Genomic DNA, 22,763 nt, shown 5'->3' with positions numbered 1-22,763 from the left:
TGTCCCAAAGGGAACATGGCACTGGTCAAAATGTGGTCTTCCACTGTCCATGTAATTGCACCTATTCCCCTTCATCCATGGACAATTGAGATGTAGAGATGGTTTGCAACAGATGATGTAGGCAGAAGGACAGCTGTGTCCTATGCTTTCCTCTGTGTGAGCTGTGGTAATAGCTGCAGAGACAAGGAGTGGGGCATGAACTGAGGGGATCACAGGTGAGAAGCGTAATGCTGCTTGAGGCAAGAGGGGACAGAGCACATCAGAGGAAGCTTCAAGGAGCAAGCCATGGTTTAAAGAACTGATATCTGCTAAGGAAAAATCCTCTTGTAAAGGCTGAATTTTCAACAGCTTGGAAAGCTAAAGTACCACATTACAGAGCTGGCAGGTCTTCCGTTGAGCAAGCAGCATTGTCAGAAGAGACATCCCAGGTCTTCATGGATTAAAAGGAGCCATAAAGGCTATCACAGGGTAAAGGAAGACAGTAAAAAAATCCCCAAGCGGCAAATGTCTGTGTCATTTGGACCAGCCCTCTTGGAGAGCCCTCACCAGACTGCTAACCAAGTGAAGAAATAATCATGAAGAACTGTAATGAAGTAAGTAGAAAGCAACATTTCTTGTTGTTGAATATAGTCTTCTCCTTCCCTACCTTCCTAGACATTCTTTTTCTTTCCTTGTTCTCAATATACAACAGATAGTGCTTCTACTTTTAAGGACATCAAAGTGAAATACTTCAACCTGTGCCATCCTCACACCTATTTGTACTTTAAGCATTCCCTAAGCCCCTCAGCTCCATAGTTCATTGATCTATAAACAGGGATAGGGAGCCTGTTGGTATGTCTTTGGAAGTGCTTTGGGATTCAGAGCCAACCTCTAACAAGAAGTGAGTGGTCTTTAGAAACGATACCTCTAAATGATGATAATGTAGAGCACTGTGTGGAGGAGCTGTTGCTTCTTTCCATTCCTCTGGATTCAGCTTGATTGCCACGTGGGGCCCTGAGTATGACAGATGGGAATAGGCTTTTGGGTTTCCTACCCCTGTGGGTGGAACTGGGGATGTCGAATTACTGCAAAGTTTGCAGTAATTGCTGGTCTACTGAATTGGCAAGTAGTACCCCTTAATTTAGGATTTATTAATTTTAGTATAATCATGATTTATAGTTCCCTGTTTCAGAAGCATGAATCAAGCACACTGCATTTGTTCTATAAGAACAATTGCTCTGTATTTTTGATAGTGAAAGTGACATACAATTCTGTACAAAATAGCTCACCTACCTAGTATTTCCCAAAGTGTTACCAGCACGTTCTAGTACTTATAGGCAAAGTCGCCTTTCTAGAATCCTCCTTCTCCCATTGCTCCACTGCTCATGGCTTGTAGTACAAATCCTTACTTCTGGGTGAATAATTTCCTTCTGCTCCTCTTAATGCTTCTTTTCCTGTCTGTATCCGTGGCATCTTTTATGACCCTCTAGAAATAGTCATCAGCAATGTTTGTAACTGCCATTTCCCCTTAACAGCCATCCAGAGGCCCCAGGAGCTTCTGAGCAAAGAGAGGTTTGTAAAACTGAGCAGCTGGCAGATGCCTCAAGAACATATCTAATACATTCCCAAGGCAGGAGTGACAACATCTAACTCATTCCTGGCAGATCTTTGTCTAATCTGCCCTTAAGGATTAACGTTAGGACTCCACAACATCCAAAGTCAAGTGAGTGTAAGTTTTGTCAGTCCAACACAGATGGCAGAAAGAAAGAAAAAGTCATTCAGATCAGAGTTTTCAGTTTAATATGAGTGCTTGTAAATGATAACTAGTGTGAGGCGGAACCTGTAATTTGTAGGTATTCAGACCATGCCTTATTAATATGGAAATCGTTGGGCAGAAAGGCTCCTATGGCTCGTTATCCTGTTCTTAGGGTCTAGGAAATTACTTGGGAAGAAAGTGAGAATAGCCTGTAATTATAACCCCTCTTAATAATCTCACAGCCCCCAACAACTTTTGGGTCATGAATGTCTCAACCTGGAGGCAGTATCCTTACTGAATATCTCTTCCGTGAACTTGCACAGGTCCTTCCTTATTCCCTGGAAGGAAATTTACAGTCTCCCAGCTCTATTCTATGTTGTTGAAGAACCCTCTCCTAAACTATATACTAATACTAATGTGTATTAGTTTTGAACACATCACCCACTAGCTTTATCTGATGCCTCCCAGGTCTTACAATCAGAGGCATAATGAGCAACTGTTCTTCATTCACACACTACAGGTTGCTCATGGTTTTGTCAGTCTTTATATCTCCCCTCAGCTACCTTTCTCCTAGGCTTGAGTCCCAACCTACCTAGTCTTTCTGGGTGAAAACTACTCTCTCTGTTTTATCTCAATTTTTTTCCAGTATGACGACTTACTTTTTCAGATGAAGTGGCCAGAACTGTAACATTCAAGTTGCTCTTTGGCTGGTTTTGAGTACTAAGCAGTATTTTTGTAAATCTTTACAACCTCCAAATTGCACACTCAGGTGGTCAGCTCAGAACTATTACTTTATAGGTAAAGCTACAGTTTTCTCCATGTGCACTGCTTTATGCTTATCTACAGCCAGTTTAAGGTGCTGTTCAAGTGCTCACTCATCCTGTTGCCTAAGATCCTTCTGTTTCTCAGTCTTAGTAGAACACTGCTATTGATCTCCTGTTAATCTCCCTTTACTACAAAAACTTCCTGTTTATCTGTCAACTGATTTTATGCAACGCATGCAAAGATCTTCCCTTTTATCCTCTGGGTGCTTACATATTTTTAAGGGTATTTGATGAGGGCCCTTGTTGAATACATGGAAAAGTACGAGTAATCACGTGCTGCCAACCAAAGATCTCCTGTAGCTGCATGCTTCTTATCATCTTACAGGAACCTCATGGATTTGTAAAGCATGGTTGCCCTTTACAAAACTGTATTGAATTTCTCCCAATGTATCATATTTATCCATCTTCTCTATTCTGCAAAGTAATTTCTGTTACATTTATCAAACTTAGTAGGCTCTAATTCCCCCAGTTTCTCTTCAAGCAATTTAAAAAGGCTGGCACCACATTAGGTACTTTCAGGTGCTCGGTTCTAAGCCTGTTTTAAATAAGAGGCCATGCATTATTATTATTTCAGCTAGTTCATCCTTGAGTGCCTTTAGATCTCTTGGGTGAACACCATCTGGTTCTAACACTTTCGTCCTGTTCATTTTGTTTATTTGTTCCATATCTCTTCTACAGACACTTCAGCTTGAAATAGATCCTCTGATGATCCCCATAAGGAAATGTTCTCCTGTAGGAAGCTATCCAAGTTCCTCACAGTGAACAGAGGAGCAAAAAATGTAATTTATTTTTTTCTGTTACAGCCATCTCTTCACTGAGGACTGCTTTTGTATCCTGGTTATGTAGTGGACCTATAGTTCCCTAAACAATTCAGTTTGCCTTGAATTCAAAAGCAGCATACAATTGCAAATCGCTTCCCAGATTACTTCAGATTCCTAATATTCTGATGTACATAGAAGCAATTTCCCTCTCTGGTCTGGATGTGATTGGGGACATCCTGTTTTGCAGAAACATCATTCTGCATGCCAACAGTTATTTTTCTATTCAACCATTGTTTGTATATACTACATATAAACTGAGAGGGTCTGAGATGTAGGCTCAGACATGCATTATGATTGAAGATATGAGCTTAGATTGTGTGCTTTGAAGTGGGGTCCTTGCCATTGATCCTCTTAGGCGTGTGCTTGCTTTGAACTCCATAAGTGCTCAGGCCCTTTAAATAATTGGATTAAAGCAATCTTTTAGTTGCTGATTTGAATTTCATGTTTAACACTTCACATAGAGCTGAAAAAATACACCATCTATTGTCAGCCTGATAGACATATGGATTGTGTTTGTCCCTGCTAAGTTTATATTCACATGGCTGTCTAGCGGAATTGCTCTCTTAATGTGAATGAAATTCAGATGTTGTGAGTAAAATGAAATAAAGACTTGTAACAATGGCTTGTCTTGAAGATAATATGTCTCATGCTGGAAGATAAGTAATTTTTTTTAACCATTAGAGAGCAGTCAGGAATCCCATTATGAAGCAGCACTAGTCTTTTCGTTTATCCCTAATGGAGAACCATAAAGTCTAGTGATTCCTTACTGGGTTGCTACAATACAAATGCACCACAAAACTGAGCACTGCCTGCCTGGCTGACTGCTCTCCGAAGAGTCAGTCCACAGCGATGCTGACTCTTCTTTCCTATCCAGAAGGATTTGCAGTAATCTGGATTTCTCGTTTGCAAGGCACTGACACTTGGATGTCCAGAAGAAAATGTGGGGAAGGGTCTTGCTTGTCTGGCAGCAGATGCAGCACTGGCAAGCAGCAGAAACTTCACTTGCAGGAGAGGGCAGAGAAAGACCCTAGAGGAAAGCAGAATGCTGTGCTTGGATGTCCATAGGTCTTCTACAGCCATGCCCACTCCACTTCTTCTGCGTGCTTTCTATGTGAGCATGCCTCAGAGTGAGAGCTGTTTGCTGTTTCCTTTAGCAAGCTGAATACCCACCTTGCATTTGCATTTGTAAGCAAATTTGTAAGGGGGAAAAGGCAGATAACAGGCATGACTGTAGGTACTTGGGCAGGTATCCAGGCTGAGAGTCTAGTCACAAATCTACTCCCAGCAGCTAGCACAACTGCCAGCATAACTGAACCCTAAACCATTCCAGGCACTACGAGCTGGATGTGCTAGGTCATCTCAGCTGCTCTCATTCAACAAATGAGGAAACCAATACCAAAAACAGTCAACCAGGAGGTACAACAGGCTCCAGTATGAAGCATGATAACAGAGAGATAAATGGCTAGGACAAAGGGAAGATCATGTATGGATCCAAATGATCTTCAGCATGCAAGCTGAGCGCACCTGCTCATGGTGGTGGGAGAGAATGGCCTGGCCACGTCACTCCCGTGTGTGCATTTTGCCACTGGTAGGAAAGTGAAGGCTGCATAGAAGAAAAGCATGGGTGAACAAACTGCCCTTTCATACCGCAAGCTGCTTGCATCCTCCTTGTGCTAATGACAGGGTCGCCGTCTCAGGGTGACTGCATTGCCCATTCCTCTGGTCCTTCTTCCTTCCCTGCCTGCATCTGTACCAGCAGCTTGTGTTGGCCCAAACAGAGCAGAGCATGGTCCCTACTGATCAACTGCAAGGGGTCTCTGGCATGGCAAAAGAGCTGGCCTACTCAAAGGACTGCTCCTAACAGAAGGATGCTTGTGTCCATCTCATTTAGCCTGGTAAGACAATAATAACTGTATGGACATCAGCTGCACCAGCGCTACTTGGCCTCAGGTCCAATGTTCTGCTATAAAGCAAAACGTTTCTGAGACAAAACTAGATAACACAGAAACATGACAGTAAATCAGATCTACCTATTTTCCACAAGGATAACCTTAGAAAACCTGAGATTTCAGTGGCTGGGTTGATGTAGTCTGTTCCTCTGTCTCATGCGCCATTTGTTCCTCTGGGTGAGGAGAAGAATTTTTGGATAGCTCTTTCCTGAATCCTTTGCCCCTTGTAGTTCTGTGGTTCTTTGGTCTTCAGACCTGCTGGAGTATGGATGTAAGATCCTTGAAATAGATAATTTTACTGATAGTTTTTTAAGTGTGTGCTGAGGTGCTAACATCTGCAACCACTGTCTTCCTTTCTTCTGTCTGCCTAAAGACCTTCTTAAGCAGAACAATATGTCTTTAGACCGTGCACATCATAAACTATGTTCATATAATCAATCCATATTATTATACCTTCTGCTTAGTCGCCAGTATTACACAGCAACAAATAATTGTAAACTAAGACAATAATTGCACTAATAAATCTAGTTCCTCCTTAGGTTATGAATCTGCAGGTTATTGAACTGTAAGACTTTAGTAAGATGACACCACAAATAACACCGTGGCTTTATTCAAAGTTGCAGTCTACAAATAAAGGTGAATATTATTACCATGAAGTTCAGAAATGCTTTTGCAGCCAATAATGGAGGCCTCAGAGTAAAATTCTTCCTGAATTTTACAAGATGGAGGATGAAACAGTTTACAAATGAATGACCTTGGTTTCAGTCCTGAGAAGAGGTTCCAGTTGTTTATAACAGGTTATTTATAAAGATTGAATATTTTCCTGTTGGTTACATAACTAACAAACTTCATAACCACCTTCCAATAGTAGTGAAAGTTCTGAGTTTTTCTTATTTTAAACACTTAGTCTAAAATGATAGATACCAATGTTCTAGCTGAATGATTGTCATTGTTATCACAGTCACACTGATCTTTTTTAGAAGCAGTTAAGTAAAAATAATCAGGAATGCAAGTCTAATTCTTAGCATCGGATCAGGAAAGTAACAATCTCCTGCAAAACCTCTTCCTTCCATTCAAGATTTCTACAAAAGAGTGTTAATGTTTCCACTGCAATCTTCAATTTTTCAGATACCTTCTGCTTTGCACAAAAAGATATATTGCATTGAGATTTATTCAGGTAATGTTGGCTGAAAAGACTATTGCCATTACAAGTTTTCCAATAGATTTGAATTATTTTCTCCCTGCAGATGAGAACAGATGCTCAAGAGAACCATCATTTTTCAGCCCTTCCTCCTAGTTTTCTACACTCTTTCATAATCCTTCATTCCTGGATAAAATGTTTCACAGGCTTTTGTTTTGAGAGGAAAAGTAATTTCTGCAGACTGTTGTTCTCTGTTACAGCCCCATCAAGAGAGGAAATATTCCTAACAAAATATTTTTACTTCCTACACAGGTTCTTGTTTCCACCAGAAGCATTTCACATCCACCTGACATGTTCCTTCTGTGCTCTGGGTCCCACTTTGCACATGGAAGCAGACTTTCAAGAGTTCCTACAACATCAGGATAGACTTCATTCACCTCTTGAATCTCCAGAGAATGCTTTGAAACACATCAGCTTGCAGGAAAACCAATGCAAGAAGTAAAAATGACCAAAGAGAAAGATGAGAAGTAAGTTCTTATTACAAGCCAGTTCTTATTACAGAAAGCATACGTTACCAAAGCATTCTGGTTTGTGAAAGTGAAAAGGAGGGGAAAGTTAGCAGTTAGAAGTCAGGGACTTGTAGTAACACAGTGTGTTCCTCAAGCCAAAAAGTGCTTTTATGTAATCTGGGCAAATAACCTACAGTGGCATTCACCTCACCTCTTTTTTAACTGACCAAATGTTTGCTGATCTAAACAAGCCATCCACGATCCCGCTATAGCGGATGGAGAAAGACAGTAGCTGGTGAGGGTTGGTTCATTAGATACCTGTTGAGGATTAAACAAACTGCCCTGTAGATGTGTTTTTCTTTCCTCACTGAATCTAGAGGGAACCAGCTGTTTACTTCAGGCAGACACCTGACCTTGGTTAGCTAAAGTAGGGCAGATATATTTGGGCGGAATGCACGCACCTGAATTCAACCTTGTATTCCCCCCTTGCTAAACTGAGCAGAGCTGGATACAACAGTACATGTTGGCTAGACCATTTTTAAGGCGGATGAAATAAACAGAGGGGAGAGTTTCCAAGATTTATTTCTTGGAGTACTGGGTCACTGCAGCCCTGAGCTGGGTCTCACAGCCTGCCAGTCTTTCTGTGTTTCAGCACTTGAGTCTGCCCTCAGATTTGGCCCTTCACTCTCATTTCTGAATTAGGAAAAGGTGGAAATTACTTCCCCCTCCCCCCCAAAAAAAAGGATGTTGAGAGAGAAAATAATGACATAAAAAGTGGGCCACACAAATATATAACACTTGTACTCACGTGAATTCCTGAGCTGGGCTTTATACCCAGAAGCTGAAAACTACAACAGAGTTTATTCCGACAACTTCCCCTCTTTTATTGTTCTGAAGCAGAAGTGCCATGCTACACTGTGTAGGCAAGTATCTGTCTTTGTATAATAAGCAGTGTCCTAATTCCCTGACTGTCCTGCTGCCTTCTGCCCCAACACCAGAGGCTGTGGGGTGTGTTGCAGTCAATGGGGTTCACACATAGGAAATTAAGATGCTCAGCATTTAAAAAACAGGATCAATGATAAAATAATGGTCTTCTGTGTGGTGGTATCGGTGGATTGTAGGTATTCGTGTTTTCATATGGTAATCTCTAGGCATGCTGGGCCCTTCTCCCCTAGCTGCAGACTACCAAAAAGGAGCAACAGTCAATGTTCTCTCTTTTCCCCCAACAGAAAGTATGCAAATTTCTAGGGAGACTTCGGTGAAAATCTGTTAAGCTTGACAGGAAATATGCTGATCTGAAAGCCCACTGAACTTACGAAGCATGTGAAACAATTTCTGTCTCCACGTCTGTGCTCATTCTACACCCAAGACAATGAGGTTTGTAAGTGTACTTACTTTCCTTTTTTTAAGGAGAGTTTTTCTGTCATTCAATGTGATGTGGAAATTTCACAGAGACAGCAGGAAAAAGTGTTATAAAAGAGAATTTGTACAACTGACTTGACACAAAATGTTACCAAAAATATAAAGTGAAATTGGGGAAAATATTTTTTTCTTCTAGCTCTTTCAGTTTCACTACTTCTTGGTGGCATGTGTAATGATAACCAGTAAATCAGCCTGCAGCAGAAACATTTGGGGTTTTATGAAGTTGATGGATCCCTTTAAAATGTGTATAGTAGTGCACGTCCCGTGTTTGTGTCAGAGTGAGCTGAGCAAAACCAGGCAGAATTGCTCCGACTGCTTTCAGAAAAACTAGGTCTCTGTGTAATATGACCTATGCTTCTCAAAGCTAATCAGAGTTAGATGATGAACATTGTTGAAACAGCCTGAGATTTATCAGCATGAAACTGTACTCACTGTGATATAAAGCCAAAGATAAAATATTGCAGCCAGTTATAATTCATTTCACTGAAAAACAACCGTGTCAGAGTGCCTGTGCTCTGTTTAGACAATATACAGCTACAAAGAAAAGGAAAACTGGTAAGGCAAAATGCAAAAATGCCTTGCTGGTGTAAATCTACAGAAGTTTGGCACTATTAAAATTAGAAGGAACAGGAGGAGATCTGAGCTTTGCTAAAATCAGTGGATGTTTCTGAGAAAACTCCCATTGATTTCAGTGGGGCCAGGATTTCACCCCAAACTCAGTCTTCACATTCTTTTCCTTCTCTGGTTTTCTTTCTTGTAAAACGTCCTTTTACATTTTCTGTATTAAAGAAGTGCTTGAATGAGCCTGGCCCCTCCCAGCCTCTTGCCAGCTGCAATGAAAGGTCTGCCTTGTTCTGATGCCTTGCTGTTTAGAAGGGAAAAAGTAAAGTTATTCATCCATTAATCATATTTCAAATGCTAGGTACGAACAAAGTATTATTGTTGGAAAGACTGCCTTTAGAATGGGTTCACTTTGGGAACAGGCCTTGGATCTTTTTGTTTTGTTTCACTTTTAAAGTCAAATCCAATAAAAAAAAATTACTGCATTAGTATGTATGTTCCTGCATTTTCAAGCTAAAGATCTCCGGCCAACTTATTTTTTTAAAAAAGCCTTTAATGTTTTGCTGCACATGATTGGAATGCTGCTGTTGCTTCTGCTTCGTGTTTTTAAGAGGGAATAATGTCAATACACTCTTACTGATATTACACTTTAACACTAAGTGCCTGACCAGAACAGTTTTGTTATATTTATTGTTCAATCCTGAGGCTGGGATGATAGACAAAGAATTTGAAGACATGAAAAAAATTATAGTATGGGAGAACTGAGACTACTCTATTAAAAAAAATATTAGGTTTGTACATGATTTCTTATTGCACAATATACTGCGAGGCACTTCAGTTTAGCTTAATAGCAAGATCTTGGAAAAAACAAACCAAGCAAAGCAGCGGGTCCAGATAAGGTAGCTGCCAGCTCCCGCTGCTAGCCTGTTAAGAGTCAACGCTGTGCTTTCTGGTGAGACATGCTATCTTTGAGCTCTAGCCAACTCACAAAACTCATTTCATCAGTGCTTGAGATTGGACCTCTGTGCAGATCCGAACAGAGCAGACCATGATCTTGTGGCAAGATCATTAATGCTGCAGAAGAGAGGGACGTGCAGAGGAACTGCCTATGGTTAAGCCTTCCAAGGCATCTGAGCAGAGACAGTAAGCCTTGAGATAAGGTATGCGTGTGTTCAGACAATTTCATATTTTGCATTCCTTTTTTTCTTCTGTGCAACTTTATGTGCTGTTCTTCACATAAAAGGTGGAGCAAGCTTGTTCCTAAGCATGCTGTCTTGACACTATCTACAGTGACAGTCACTGGCCCCTGCCATGTTAAGCCTGGAGAGCTCACCTGGACGAGACATGTTAACTGAGGGCGTCCACTTCAACAGTGGGTCCTCATTCCAGGTGAGGCTGAACATGTGGGAGCACCCTCAGAGGCTATGTCTCTGCTCATAAATCAAACAGGCCCATAGGATGCTCCCAGGCACTGAGACTCATTCAACCATGCCAGTCAGTTGTATAGTTGCTGGCTAGGGTTCTTCCACCTGGGCATGGCTCGGAAGCAAACCCTGACCTTTAAACATGTTTTGGATGTAGCCACATGGTTTCAGAGGCCAGGAGCGTGTAACAGCCCAGGCACAGCCCCACGGTTGGATGTCCTTCAGGATTATTGCTGGATGTACAGTGTGCATTGCCATGACAGTGCACGTGAGACAGCCCTGAGACGGTACCCAACTTGTCTGTGTCCACTGGCCTGATCAGTAAACAACCACCTCTCAGCTAAAGTTTGTGGATCTCCAGCAAATCTGGACTGACTGAGAACCTGCTCTTTTCCCTTTGAAACCCCTGCTTAGGGATTGAGCCCAATACCAAACACTTCAAAGTAAGCTGACCACTCCTACAGGCCTTGGGTTTGGTAAAGTCTAAGGAGTCCTGCTCCCCAGAGGTGCCAGAGACCTGTGAGCCTGTCAAACATCATGGATCAATGCTCAGCATTTATAAAAATCTCTTCTTTCATTTAATTTCCTAAATAATGGAATAGTAAGCAACCTCTAGTGACAAATGTGACAGCTTCAGTTCTTGGGCTGAAAGAAAATTAATAATTCTTACCTTCACATCATACTTCGTGATCCTTGGATGAAAGACCCTTTCATTATAAGAATGTTTACATTAAAAGTTTATGTGTAAGTGCATCCAAACAAATGTACACACGTGCACAAACAATCTTATTTTTCTGAAGAAGTCTTCTTTTACTAGCTTCATTTGAAAATTAATGCTCTCATGAGATGAGGTTAAGAGTAATTTATTGTAACAATAGCTTGATAATTGGCATTTGGCTGTTATTGCTAATGCTGTTTTACAGGCTGACTTTGACAAATGCCTGCTTTGACACTCAGTTATGTTTCAGTGCTTCGCTTTCTTTTCCCTTTCTCCACAGCTGCTGTAATCCATAACAAGTAATTGTTTAAACGTGAAATCATCAAGCATCGCCTGTAATTTGCCTTTCTTTCTTTCATGGCCATTCCTTCTGTCCTCTTTTTTTTTTTCACTATCTATTCATTTTCCAAATATTCATCAGGAGGAAGAAAATGCTGATAGAGGGGAAAAAAACCCAACCCTAATCAAAATCTTTCTGCCTGAAGTCATTCCGTTTTGCTATTCAAACCAGGGAAGTGTCTATAGTTAGACATGGTTGTGTTTCTTGAGAACACAAAGACATGACAGCGTATTATTAGCACAGAAACTAAAGAGCAGCTGTTAGTTAGCACCTGGTTCCCAACAGCAGACTGGAAAGAGAGAGAGAATGTCTGTGTGCCCTGGCAGCAAGAAGGAAACAAAAGTCTTAAAATTCACTCTTCCCCTAAGAATGAAGTGTTCCCTTCATGATATCTACACAGAGCCCTGAGAACTGTTGCAAAGGGAAGCTGAAAAGGAGAAAAGGGCCCAAAGGACAGTGAAAAGCAAAATAAGCCACTGTCTTACCTTGCTGCACCTTGGTGCTGCCTCTGCTCGTGAGTCTGCAAATGAAAGAAGACAGGGACAGAATCGCTGTTTTATTGGATTGCCCAAACAATGTGTTTAGTAATTAGACAGTTAGGCATTAGTGCTTCGGATGAGCTATAAATATAATATCTCCGAAGCGCTAGCCATCCACAGGAGATAAGGACTGCAGCACCTCTCTGCTACCAGCCTTTTAAGGCATCATAGCTAGAGTGGCATGAAGCCTCCGATGAAAAGGGCTGCCACGCTCCTAAGCAGCCCTGGCTCTTTGCTCTGCTCCATTTGGGAATGCCTGATCTTAAAATATACTCACCTGCTGTGAGGAGGTCCTGTAAGGGTCCCCAAGGAGCTGGCAATATTTCAGGGCTTAATGTTTTGGCTTAGCAACTCTAGTTTCTCCATCAAATTATCTGTTAGGGCTCCAGGTTTGACAGAAATACCCTAGGAAATGCCAGCAGCTATGTGAATGTAACAAACTCCGACTTCCCTTCATCTGTCTGTCCATCCTGGGTAGGCAGGGCAGTCTGTGCCTTGTTTTCTGCCTTGTTTTACCTTGGCACCACCTTGTGTGGAGGGAGATGGTGCCAGTGCTAGCATTTCACAGCAAAAAAAGAGAGCAACTTTAGAGACTAGCCTGAGGTCACGAAATAAATCCATGTGGGCAGCAGAGCCGTACCTCAGGAGTGAACTTTCTGCTCAAGGCTCCCTTCCTGCTGCAACGCAGGTGTGATGAAGAGGACACTCGTACATGTACGGAGCGAGAGATTAGAGATGGGTAAAAGCTCTTCTGGCAGATCCTGTGGGCAGCGTTTTGCTGGCTCTACTGGAAAACCTGCCCAAGCAAGGCTTAGTGCAAAGGTGGGGTTACAGCCTGTCCATCTCCTTGCCAATGCTGGGCTCAGCTCTGCATTTCAATGTTCTGCAGAGAAACAGGGACACTGCCCTTGACACAAAGCTGAACTATTTCAGGGTGTCTTTTTAAGGGGAGGAAAAGGAAAAAACCTCTCTTTGAGGCAGGGAGTTGAAGAGATATCACTGAGCAGACTCCCAAGTACAGGCAAATTAGTCCCTCCGTTATGCAGCAGGGTGATTCTCTGCAGAAGTACTGTGCTTTTAAACTGAGATTGCCTTTTGTTCTTCCTCCTGATTGAAATGGGAGTATTTGCTGAGGGTTTCAAATTTCTTCGCTGGATTTATTACTTCCATGATCCTGAAGATCCTCCATCTCCCTCTTCTCTCTCTTCTCTTCAGAGTGCTGGTTGAGTAACAGTCTTTAGGAGATAGTGTCACCTCTCAGCTTTACTCCAAGATATTTATTTGGATAGCAAGCATGGGTCAAGCTGTGGAGACTGGATACTAACACAAATCTTGTGCCAGGTTTTCTGAGGTGACAAACTGATTTATGGCTTGACATGGTGCCTAGTCAGGTTTTATGGTTTTAACTCCAAACCAATGAGAAGCTGGCATCTGGAGGGATCATCCTAACATAATAAAGCTCATAACAGCATGTCCTTGGCCCTTGCCAAGCAACATAATTTGAAAGTCTGAGTCAAGTCTCCTGGAACAAATGCTTTTCACTCATCTTGTTTTGTCCATGCAGAAATGCCCAGCTTTCAGGCACCATGGGTAAAGACTGTGGCCCAGAGACGTAGGTTAGGGAGATAAAAGTAATCGATGAAAATATTGTTCATCTTTGAGCTAGCGGCCTTTTGCCACATGTTCCTTTAGCTACTGTGTAAACAGCCCCTTCACATTTCCCAGAACAATAAACAGTTATGAAAAGCTGTATAAGCAGCAAAAATGTGTTAGTTAGGACATATGTTTGGACAGCTCTGGAAAGGCTCAATCTTTCCATGTTAGCCAAATTTTTTGTTTGCATGATTCAAAGGTCAGGGTGATGAAGAAACAACCCGGATAAAAGATGGTTGTCCCCAGTCCCAGTCCAGGCTTTATTGGGCACGAATGATGTGTTTAATCTCCAGGTGTCAACCCCATTACAAAACATGTTTGGATCTGTTGTAAACATGGAGTAACTGGAGACCAGGTTGGGGTAAATGTGTCCTCCCAACATACTTCATCTAACTACTTGAGAATGTGGGTTACAGATCTTTTAACACAAATTTTACTGTGTTTGTCTCTGAAAAAAGTGAATGCCCTTTAAAGCTGGTTGCTCCACACCACCTCTCTAATTAAACTGTCCCAGTGTCATTTTGGTTATTGCTTTACTCTTTAAGACTCACCAAGGAAAGGATGGCTCCTTGAAAAACAATACTGTCAGAAGGCTAAAGTATAAGCAACAAGTCAGACTGCTGGTCCTGACCCTGTGCCCTCTGCAGCAACTGAGCCGCTCCCTTGAGACAGGCAGGAAAATGCCTTTGTGCTCAAGACATCACCACTTCTGAGATGCAGATGAGTGGCAAGCTAACAACGGAGGAGAGATATCCCTGTGGATGTTGTCTGGGTTGGAGGCAGAGACATCTGCAAGCTTCTCAGCTTTATAGTGGCATTGGAATATAGCTCTTTAAATAGAGGATCAGGGGCTGAGGCTCTGTGGCCCAAAGCATCAGTGGCATGGTAGGCCCCTTTGCCACTTCTATGGCTTGGGAGCACTGGAGCCAGTCCTGCTGCTCTCATGACTAAGGCATAGGCAGGAAGCAAACCAAGATTTTGAACTGATTCTCTACTATGAGGCAATGGGAGGTGCGTGCAGTAGAAGACTTGCTTTAGAATCATTGAATCATTTAGGCTGGAAAAGACCTTTATGATCATAGAGTCCAACTATGTTTTTGAAATGCAAAGGAAATGCTGCAAACTTTAAAGCACAACACCCTGTGGAAAATATAACAAGTTCCTGTTACCCATTCATTGCACTGAGTTTAGAAGTTTTACCACTGATGCCTCACAATCGGAATTTGCTCTATCATTCTCTGAAAGTCACAGAAGATGCCAGGCTGTGGGCATCTGAGAAGGATGTAAATCTTCAGGATAGCTTTAATAACCAAAATCTCACCAGCTTGCACTAGTACTGCCTTTTCTGAAGGAAGAGCTTAACTGACAGTTATTTGTAGGAATCTGACCTTGCTGTCCTGACATTTATGTTCATGGTAGGTAGTATAGGGATTAAAACTGTGTTATGATGTTGTTGAGCCTTTAATCTAATTTGAGGGATCTAGAAGTAGGTTCTGTACATATGATAGTGACTGCCAGAGACTTAGCAGCAGAGGCCGAGGGGAAGAAGGGGCCTGTGGAGATTTTGTTGGTAGTCAATGTTTTGCAAACACTTCACACTCAGGCCCTAATGGCGAGGAAGATGGGATTAGCATTTGCTGTTATGAAGTGGAGATTTGGCTGTGCTAACAAGCCATCAGCCTGCCTGCTTCGTCTTCTCAGCCACAGGTCACACCCGTGCATTCCAAATAAGATATTTGCATATGAAACCTCCAAACCAGCTTCACCCGGAGGAAGAGCCCCCACAAACCTACAGACACACAACCCTTTGCCAGGAACGACACGGGCTATCAGTAGCATGGCACAACTTCAGGCTTTCCCACACTTGTGAAAATTCTTGTAGCAGGGAATGTTTAGGCTCCAGCAGCAGTGGTCTCAGGGATGCCAGTGATGCACTGTCGCGTAGGGACAGAGAAGCACCTGAAGGACTCCAGCCTCAGCTGCTGCTGTGTTGTTCAGGTTCTGGGGTGCAGGCCAAGTGGAGGTACCTTCATATGAAGCAGCAGAGCATGTGTGATTTCTAAGGGCCTCATCTCTGCCTGTCTTTGCCTCCTGCCCTCTGTTTTAAGAAGTTGTCATCACTGCAAAGCTATGAGCAGGCTGAGCGCAGGTTGAAATGCTCAGAGCACTGTGACCTCTCTCTTCTCCATGGGCACTGTCATCAGCAGTTCACCTCACCTACTTTTGCCATCAAAAGCTGGCACGCAGTGTAAGCTGGTTATCTGCATGCTTTCTTTTGTGAGTGAAGGTACCCATCTCTTGCTGCTTGCTGCAGGGGGAGAGGAGATGACTCACACCAGACAGCTTATTTCTGGTGATTGAAGCTGTGTGCAATGTGCCTTGCTCAGCTGAGGTGACCTTGCTATGTGTAGTGCGCCATAGAAATGCCTGTCTTGGGCCAGATGTAGGTTAGCCTAGTCCATGTTCTTACTTCCAGTGATGGCCAGTTGTTCATGCTTGGAAATATATATTCCCCAGAACAATTTCTAGAACTCCCACGGGTGTCACTTTGGGGATTCTGAGACAGAAGCAAACTCTATCTTGATGGTGTGTTTTTGTTTGTTTGGTTTTGGGGTTTTTTTTTTGTGTTTTTGTGGGTTTTTTTTGTTGCTTTTGTTTTTTCCATTAATTTCTCCAGCTGTTTCTGAACCCAAGATCTGAGAGTGTTTGGTCCCTTCCATGCCTAGGCTTTGCAGCTTGCACTCCCCATGCCTGGGGACTGGCAGAGGTTTGGAGACCAGGCAGGAGCTCTCCCTTCAGCACAAAAAACAACGCGTTTGGTTAAATGGTGCAGATGAACCTTAGTTTGAAAATTCAGACACCCAAGTTTCCAGAACCTCTAAAACTAAGCTTTACATGGAAAACCTAGGGAGCTTCCCCCTTTCTCTCCCTCTCCTTGCCTGGCTCACACTGAGGGAGATGCATCCTACCCCTAGTCTGCCCCGCTGCCTTTCTGCCCCTACTTAATGGTCCCACATCACAGGGTTCACTCTGCAAATCTAGTGACACAGTACTGACAGATGCTCTGAGTGAAGAGAAGACTGAGTTGTGTCTCTTTAGCCAGCGGGAGCTCTGAATATATTTTCAGGGTGCAAAGAAGATTGGAAAAGTAGGAATAACTTTTTCTGCACTCCCCCATTTTTCTGCCTGTCAAATGTTGCAGCTCACAAAAGGCCACTGCTCGTAGCAGCTGTTTCACAGCCCTGCCTCTGCCCTTTCCCGTTTTGGCTGAAATACTCATGCACTCCACTGTAGCTGCTGTTTTTGGATCATATTAAAAACTTCTTCTGTCCAAAACAAAACCTACCCTCATAATCCAACTAACTAAGTCCTGATAAAGCTAAACAGGCTTCACTTAACAGCAAGCTTGCAGCGACAAAAGGATCCAGGTGGTTGGCTGAGTTCAAAGCCGATGGGACACGCAATCCAGTAAAGCTGAACTTCAGTGCCCCATTTGCACATTTACCTGCCTGTTAGAATTAATATCCTTACTAATTGCACCAGTGAAAACGATTACATGTGCAAAGAAGCTTTCAGGACTCCTTTTAGGAGAGAGCTAATTTCTCATGAGATGATAACCATTATCTGAGAGAAGTGCAGTGTTGTGAACCCAGCAATGAAAGTCAGGAATTGCCACCAGAAAAATTAGCAAGCAAGAGCCCAATCTGCCTTGCCTACTTCCAGGTACAAGTGTGCTTGGATGGGTAAGGAATTACAGCCTAAGCAGTTTTATTTTGGCGTATATGGAGGCTAAAGCAGACTTCTGTAATAGAAGCTGCAGATTGCCTTAAGCATAGGTTTGATAGCCAGCCTGCCCATGATAAGTAATAATAATCCCAGCTCTGGCATTAATTCATTGTGTGACCTTGGGCACGACACTCACATCCACATTATCAAACCTGGCAAGTGCATGCAAGTTCCACTGAAGGACAGAGGTGTTGCAAGTGCCAAGCACTTATAAAAAAATCAAATAAAGATCCCTGGGGCTCAGGTTTCTCGCTTATGGGGGAATCTACTAGAGAGATCATTGCTGAGAACAAAATCCGAAAAATACCGTGAGATCATAAGAAAACTTCCCAACCCTTAGAGGACTAAGAATTTTCCAGACCTCCACAGCCATTAGAATGATCCTTCTGGCAGACGTATGGTTCCCAGGAAAGAACCACAAGACACACTGTGATAGCACTTTCCCTGTGTCTTCTCCCTCGTGTTCATGCTGCATTGGGGGCATATAGCCCCAAACAAAGGTGCTCTGGCATCCCAAGATCATCCTGTCTACAGTATGCATGTACTACATCTCAATTAATAGGCTGTTTTTAGGACATTCTAAGTAGGACTTCAGTTGTAAAACCAGTATGACTTTATGCTACCTTCAAAGGCACTTCCCCAAACGGTGCCGAAATAGAAACTAGGATAACAAGCAGGCAGTGACAATAAATCTGAAATCTTCCACAAGATGTTCAAGCCTTGTAACGTCTCTCCACACTGTGGAATATTGCAGTGGTCCCCCTCTTTCGCATTGCCCTGGTGTGAGCCTGGTGGCTCAGGTTAGTCTGATGAAGGCAGTCGTGTGCAATTTTAAACTAGTCCAGCAATATTAAAAAGTTAGAAAGAGCAGCTGTTGGCGTTATGGTGTATATCCTTCCCCTAGAGACTGCATAACTGGTAACTCAATCTTTGCTAGCAGTTTGTTGTGTTGCTGATAAAAGTGCAGCCCAGGGCTACCGTGTACCTTCTAGACCTTTTAGCACAACGCAAAACATTTCACTGGAGAGCCTAGATTAGCTTGGATGAACGTGCCACAATTAATATAAAACCTGACACCCACTGTTTCCCCTCAGCCAGATCCTGTGCATGACTATGATGATCCTCAAATGCTTGTTTTTTCTCTTCCTGGAGTCACTGATTTGCCTCTTTTCTCATCCATAACATCAAAAGTCTTCAGTATTAATACTTTACCTGTTTCAGTAATGCCTTTTTTAAGAGATCACAGTGATTTTGCTGATGACTGAAAAAAGCTATGCTTAGTAAAACTGGCACACTAATTGTATGGCCAAGCTCGGCATGGAACATGACATTTACCAGGAGGACAGCTCTTTATAGTATCTCGATTAAAAAACAGAGCTGCTTCTATCATCATTGGAGCTCCTCAGATTTTTTGAAAATTATTCAAAGACAAAGAAACAGTTCTATGGCTGTGCATTAATTTAAAAGTCTTGACAGACATATTTAGCCATTAAGTTGTTGAAGCACAGAAAGCAAACCCTAAGCACGCTGAACAAGGGAGTGACACGTCTTTCCTATGTGCCTCTTGTCAGCTGAAACTAGCTAAATTCTTAGTTACACACTGATCTATGAAATCCACAAAGAGCTCTCTGATTTTCAAATTGTTGGGGAAAAGCTGCAGCACCTCTTTTAAGCTTTAAAAAGATACACTTACATAGAATAGAAAGAGATGATAGTGAGATAAGAGTCTTTATCATGAAAAATCTGCATTCTGTTTTGCACGTGCCCTGACTATGAATTTGCTGATCTTCAAATTGCCACCTGTACTCTTCATAATGCCATCATTCAATGTAATAGTAGACCATCATAGCATTACCATAATTTTTTTTGTTGGTTTTTTTTCTGTGTTTCACCATGTATTCTCCTCTCAGCTGTTACGGTTGGCATGCCCCATCTCTCCTGTGCTTCCTTTCTGCTCCAGGCACCTGTGGTGTCAGCAGTGTGATCTGCTAGCTTCCTCTCTCCACTCAAGCCATGAAACCTGCAAGCTAATACTCTCAACCTGCACATCTTTAGCACCCCTGCCACCACTTCTTTCTTCTCAAGGACCAACAGGTGTTTCCTCAAAACATCTGCAGTTCTCTCCCTTCTCCTCAATCCCCACATCTCCCCATTTAACTTTATCTTCCTATGGCACATTGTTTCTCTTCATTTGCAGTTGACAAATATTCTGATGGTATTCCTCATTCATCAAGCATGTGTGTCTGGCACTGTTTTGGCAGGGTGTGCCAAATCAAGACAAGAGCTGAAGCCATCTGTTGCAGCTGTTGTTTTACGGCTCCTCTGCCATGCTGGAGCACGCCCCTGTCTCGCAAGCAGGAGTCCTGCAGAAAGCAGTTCAAACCGATAAATCACCCAGACATGGAAGGTATGCCCAGCAGCAGCGATAAGGGCAGCTGCTGAGCATAGCCCAAGCATCTCTTGGAAAACACTTTGGTAAACAAATCTGCCATTTAATTTTTGGGCACAAGCATTACAAATTCTAGAGAGCACCCTGCCAAGATGGAGTTAAGAGGTTCACACCTCTCTTTGATCTGTTATTGCACTCAATTTGGCTCCTGCTCAGCAAGCAGCAGCGTTTCTTTCTATCTTTTAGGAAAAAATGTGCTCCTTTGCAAGAGCTTATCAAGAAGGAGCAGTTTTTCTGAGTTTTCATGGGCATTGCCCATGGTTTGCAATTGAGCTTGGGTCTGAAGAGGTTTGATAGCTGCCAAAACTAAAGGAGTATATAAAGAAAAGCCTCTTGGCATTAAAAAATCTAGAACAAAGGGAGATGAACAAGCAGAAAGAGAAGTTGTTATCTCTGCCTTGCACACTGGAATGCTTTTAGGGCATTCAACTCTATGCACCATCACAACAAATCCTAAAATTATACCAGATCCCAGACCTGTGGGTTCTCTGGCTCTGATCTGGCTTTGATCCTGCCCTAGCCTTGTGTACAGGAAGGGCTCTGAAGACAATTTTATCTTCTGGAGATCTAAATATTAGAAGAAAAAAATATTTAATTGTATCAAAGCCCAATAATTTAATTAACATAATCTAATATATTGGGGGATATTACATCCTAAAAAAACCCACAAAATCATCAGAGTGTTGCAGGAGAGGTGTGAACCTTCATTTACTCTACAGCTTGGTACCAAAGCAGCACAGAGGGTGCCTGCTCTTCTGTGAAGCTGCAGGATGTTTCTGGATGGCTTGTGCAGAGCCATGGAAGAGCATTGATATGACTTCACCTGGGCATTTAACCAGCTCATCTGCTATTTTAATTCTCCTGGTTTATGGTGTCCAGGCCTGATCCGAAATGTTTAAGGACCCAAACCTAAGCTCTGTGAAGGACCTTTCCCATGGGGCCTCCCACCGACCCAGCCTTGGCAGGAGAAACCCCTCACTCCCCAGACTCTGCAGCTTCTCTCCACGGCTGCCAGCCCAGCAGCATCTACTCTGGTGTCATAGCCATTTGCCACCAAATGTTACGTAAAGTCCTTTCCCTGTCTATCTGTCTATAAAAGAAGGTCACCCTTCTGCCATTACACCGTGGCTTGGGGGAGGAGGGAGGTGTGGTAGGGCAGGCTCAGGTGGTATCAGAAGCACAGATCCCAAAGTCCCCTTTCTGTCACAGTTGCATTAAAGGACTGAACAGAGAAGCCTTTCAAATGTGTTATCTATTGCTGCTATGATCAAAAATGATTTCCATACTCTCTCAATGTTACTATGAGCAATGGAGCGTTTCTGCTGGTCTTCAAACATGGTATCATGCTAGCATGGTATCATGCTTGGCTTTTTCTCGGTAACTTCGTAGATTTGAATGTCAGAATCTTACCAAGAACAACCCTCCTGCATAACACCAGCCAGCCAGCAGTGCTCATGCAAAGCAAAATAAACTGTAGGTTAAAGTCATTCTTCACAGGGGTAAGATCAGGTTAATGCCAAACAACTAAAGGTCATTTCTCCTGATGGTAATGTGACAGTGGCAGGTTTGTCTACAGTCCTTACAAAAGAAGTAAAAACTTTCATACACCTCCCATCAGTGTCACGTATTACATCTAAACACAGGGACTGCTAGATGCGAAGTGTTGGCTAACATGGATCCTGGATTTGGGAGAAGAGATGGAAAATAAAACTGTATTAATAGAATATAGAGTATGATAAATGAGTTTTAGTTTTAATGTTTTCCAAAAATCTCTCATCTAGTAGATCCATACCTTCAAAGGAAGAAAATGCCTTCATGGATGATTACAGAGGCATTGTTCATGCCAAGCGTGTTCATATCATTGTCATCCTGAAATAATTTGCTTACTATTAATTCTTGTCTCGATGTAACCAAGTTCTAAATAACTACATTCATTAACACTATTTGTATGTTTATATCTACTATGGTTGTCAGCTTATGCATATATACGAGCTGGTGTTTTGAGTGTATAAAGAATTAATGCAAGGAGGCTTGAATCCTGTTCTGCCTTTGAAAAGAAGCTGTCCTTCACAGTCAGGGTGCATTAAGGTAAGCACCAGGATCGTGATTTTTTTTTTCCCTGCTGGATAGGAGAATATCCCAGCTATCCAGCAGGCACCAACACTTCTCAGGTCAGGTGACCGTATGAATGGGAGAGGTGTGAGAGGGGTCTAAAACATCCCAGAGGAGAAAGAGATGTGCAAGGACATACATATCCCTGAATTAAGATCCCTCCAATGAAATACATGCTCTGGAATAGGTTTTGCTTAAAGACAAGCTTGCAACTGAAAGGTATGTAAGCATGCTGAGAGCTTTTAAACTGCATAAAACAAAAATCAGAGATAGAATAATCAGTCTGCAGCTGTAAGTTTTCTTTTATTTCTGCACTGCTGCCTCTAAATAAGGAGATAGTACTGCTGATCTTTAGATTCCTGGATAAATTCATTCCTTACTTTATCTTCAAGCCTGTCTGGTAGTAGAAGTAATTTAAGGATAACTGGCAAACCACTGCCATTCCATTCCCAAACAAGCGACAATTCAGCAGCCAGGGGTGTTGGACTCTTCTCCTAGAAAATATGCAAATCCAGAGGTAGCCAGATATTTCTCCCTAAGTTGCAAGGGACATTTTTAAAGTTGATAATGAGACTTGGAAAGGAAGTCTTGGGACAGAGTCTGTCTCTGGAAAGCTAGGAAAGTGCATCAACATGGACTATACAGCAAGTTCATGGCGTTAGGGGTGGCAAAATCTGGTGAGCTTCAGGACGTATGTGAGACTGTTGCAGCTCCATATTCGCGGGTCCAACCTGTAGCAAGGCTGAGTATGTATTCCTGACAGGCAAGTAGACCTACACG

The 22,763-nt window shown here is 42.5% G+C and overlaps 1 protein-coding gene across 2 annotated transcripts in view; it reads right to left on the bottom strand.

The window, feature by feature from the left end:
* Positions 1-12,081, bottom strand: part of FHL2 (four and a half LIM domains 2) — a 45,582-nt gene extending 33,501 nt beyond the window's left edge. Inside the window, exon 1 of one of the 2 annotated variants that reach the window (XM_054066178.1) lies at positions 11,930-12,081. The gene's annotated coding sequence lies outside the window, so the exon portion shown is untranslated. The remainder of the gene's footprint in view (positions 1-11,929) is intronic. The other variant, XM_054066186.1, reaches the window with a different exon arrangement.
* Between the last annotated feature and the right edge of the window lie 10,682 nt (positions 12,082-22,763).

This window comes from Cuculus canorus, chromosome 1, assembly GCF_017976375.1.
Source record: "Cuculus canorus isolate bCucCan1 chromosome 1, bCucCan1.pri, whole genome shotgun sequence".
In the NCBI taxonomy this organism is placed as follows: Eukaryota; Metazoa; Chordata; class Aves; order Cuculiformes; family Cuculidae; genus Cuculus; species Cuculus canorus.
The sequence above is the reverse complement of the archived record's forward strand: the minus strand, read 5'-3'. Positions and strand labels throughout refer to the sequence as shown.